The 3,489-nt window shown below is 36.3% G+C and overlaps 1 long non-coding RNA gene across 1 annotated transcript in view; it reads left to right on the top strand.

The window, feature by feature from the left end:
* Window positions 1-548: 548 nt before the first annotated feature.
* Window positions 549-3,489, top strand: part of LOC107559619 (uncharacterized) — a 3,526-nt gene continuing 585 nt past the window's right edge. Inside the window, exons 1-2 of the long non-coding RNA XR_001605643.1 lie at window positions 549-629; window positions 1,908-1,973. This is a non-coding gene — a long non-coding RNA (uncharacterized lncRNA). The remainder of the gene's footprint in view (window positions 630-1,907; window positions 1,974-3,489) is intronic.

The raw sequence follows: 3,489 nt of genomic DNA, 5'->3' as shown, positions 1-3,489 counted from the left end.
ATATTTACACTATTACTACATGCAGTTCTGAACTGAAATGTGACCTGGAATGGGTCCTTGTTTTCATGAGATTCAGACAAATCGATTCTCTTACTTGCCCATTTAATCCTTCAAAAATGTAGTACTTCATATTAAGAGAGAAAGCAGGTGATTCTGTGCTGATGTTTTATTTCAGGAACAACTACTGCAGCTGTGACCTCTCGTTTGACCTCTACGTCGACACAGACATCAGAAAATGGTACGAGTTTCTCATCAGCAGATACGAATCAAACCCACACTCTTGAAGAACAAGAGCATTTGAACAACAACAAATACTGCAAATTACCAATAAACCCAGTAATAATGATGGCAGTGAGGGATTCACAGGCGCTTCTGTAGCTAATATGATTGTTGAACTAATTCACTGTGCTGTTAATTGCATGAAGTTGTTCTGTTCTTGTTGCTGTTGCAGTTGTTATGAATGAACTTTTCAAAGCAGTTTTGGGGTTGTTTTAAGTGACCTCGTGTTTTTTCTTCAATAGTTTTACAATTCTCTCTGATTGCTTTGGGCTGCGTTGCTCTGGTCCTGATTCTACTGTTCTTCACCTTATTTTATATTTACAAGAAGAAGCAGCTCAAGTCGACACCAGGTCAGTGTGTTTAAATATCTAGTTCATATATTAACTGATGAAGGTTCAAATGTAGTACTATTTGTAGCTTATGTGTTATATATGCTGCAGAGATGTGTTTGGTCATTGCACTCTCTTACAGACAGCTTCAAACACAATTACACCAAAAGCCAAAGTAGAAACATTAGAGATGTGATGAAGATGATCTGAGCCAGTTTTGGTGGAGATTTGACAAACTTTCTGGGGTTAAAATTGGTGCAAAATGGTAGAACGGCTTTGAAACAATATTATTCCTCAAGCCTATTTTTAGAAAGAAAGGTATTTAGTTTTAACCAGATTATTTGATAATGATTTTTGACCATTAATTTAAGTACTTAAGTTTGATCACAGTATGAAGAGCAAAGTTAAAGTCATTCGACCTCATTCATGAAACATGAGCATATTTAATATTTTCTAATGTAAATTGTTCTAAAAGCTGTTCTGATTAATGAAAGTATTTGTATTTTCAAAATGCTGGTTGGTTTGAAAAAATGTACACCAGCTTCCAACATGTTAAACATGCATAAAACATCCAAATGTTTAGTGCTCTTTTGACACTACATTACCATAATAGTATATAATTACAAAATTAATTAGTTAAGCAGTTAGTTAGCCAATTATAAATGTGCAGACATGCGCGCCTTGCTTATGAATGACTGGAATTCATTAACATACTGAACATGTTTAACTATGTAATCTGAGGTTAAATTAAGCGTTTGTGAATTATTTGGGAAGGTACTTTCTATGTGCAAATTACTCCGAATTTATTCATATATTTACAAAAGTTTCAAAGATATTCAAATATTGGTGAATATATGACCTCACTTACTGTATTCTTTCCTTGCTTTTTTCTCAGTGCGTTACATGCAAACAGTCTGATGAGCCCGTTCTCATGAAAATGCATATAAATAGTACGCCAAATAAAAACAAAAACTCATGGTATTGATACGCAAAAATGGACTTTGGTGTGCATATAATACGCCGTTTTTGCATGCATATGATACGCATCTACCCCAAAACCCTAAATCTACCCATCGCGTAGCATATACACGCCAATGTCCATTTTTGCATTATCAATACCAGGAGTTTTCATTTTTATTTGGCGTACTATTTATACGCACTTTCATGAGATCGGGTTGGTCTGATATGTGAAAAACGTTTAGCCAGCATGATCTGAGGATAGTTTTGAAGGCAATACTTTAATGACTGAAATATGAGATTGTAGTTGATCTGTTGCTAATGTCAGTGTTTTCCCGTCAGCTGGAGATACAGAGCTCATATACGCTGATATCTCTCATGAGAAAAAGGGTGAAAAGAAGAATACAGGTAAGAAACTCCGTGAAGCTCAGAGATCAACTTTACACTGTAAAACAACACAAGAATCTGTCAGCTTGTGGTTTATTATTCTCAATCATTAAATTAGTGACGCTACTCCCTAAAACTCAAGCTCATACGGTGACTATCACCTTCCTGTTGATTTATCACTTCAGATGCAGACTAAAAGAAAAGATGAAGTAGAAACTGGTTGCATCTGTCTTTTAAAATCACTTAGTTTAACGTTTGAAAGCTGCTTTATGGTTTAAGATCATGTTTAAAACTCAAATCTAAGTGAACAACTCTTTTCAGCTCTTTTGGAGTTGATTCTTTAGCTCTGAATGAGTTCCCATCCCATGTTCAGTGCAAAGTTGTTACTGTGTTTTTCCCCTTTTTACACAAATGGAGAAGTGACTCAGAGAAAGTGTCATCATTAAACTCTTTCTACAGGATGACGGAAAGACTTCAATTGCAGGGTTGACTAGTCAAGCTCAACCATTCGACGCTAGGCTAAATCTGCAACTTGTTACTCATTCTGACGTAGAGTTTGATTTATTTTTATTTCATTAAAGGCAGGTTAGGTGAAAATGCATTCAAAAACATTTTTTGTTATGCTGGTTGAAAGTCTCTTCCAGGGCTGGATTGGTAATCGGGCACACCGGGCATTTTCCCGGTGGGCCGACGCACTTAAGGGGCCGACAGAATGTTTTTTTGTCGAAAACCATCACGCAGGGTCAGCGAGCAGCCAGTGGCCCATTGGTTTGTCTCCTGTATAGACAGCGTAAACATCCAATCACAATGCGCTATAGACGGAGCGATGAAGTATTTTGCTCCGCCTATATAAAGATCGCTACACTCCAACTTCTTCCTCGTCGGCTTTTCCCATGTTTTCACAGCAGATGTATCAAGAACAGGCTTGCTCTGCGGTGAGTGATACGGGCCAAAGAGCCAGGCAGGAGGAGAAGAAGAGAGTAGTTGAATCTGTAAAGTGCTTGATAGGGACTCGCAGCAGAGGCAGGCATCTAACCTGTCCTAATGTGTGTGCGCGGCTGCGCGCCATGAGTGTATGCGTAAACACTTTTTAATAAAACGTAAATTCGGTCCCCCGCGATTTTTTTAGCCAAGTCAAGTCAAGTGTGTAGAGGTTTCCATGGGCCAATGCGAATAAAGCTAGATTTAAATAAAAAAAGACATGATATTGTCGGACCTGATGTTTTATTCATTATACATTTTTTTATAATTATAATTTTTTATTATCCAAAACAAGATGTGATGCATAGGCTACATACATACACTACCAGTCACAATTTTTTGAACAGTAAGTAAGATCCAATAGAAAGATCCAAAGATCAGCATTCATATGAAATAAAAAGCTTTTGTAACATTATACATATACCATTCAAAAGCTTGGAGTCAGTATTTTTATTTATTTTTTTATTTTTATTTTATTTTTATTTTTTGGGGAAATTATAGAAATTAATACTTTTATTTAGCAAGGATGCTTTAAATTGATCAAAAGTGACGATAA

This window comes from Sinocyclocheilus grahami, unplaced genomic scaffold, assembly GCF_001515645.1.
Source record: "Sinocyclocheilus grahami isolate Dianchi unplaced genomic scaffold, SAMN03320097.WGS_v1.1 scaffold692.1, whole genome shotgun sequence".
Taxonomy (NCBI): Eukaryota; Metazoa; Chordata; class Actinopteri; order Cypriniformes; family Cyprinidae; genus Sinocyclocheilus; species Sinocyclocheilus grahami.
This window is presented reverse-complemented; position numbering and strand designations above follow the sequence as displayed.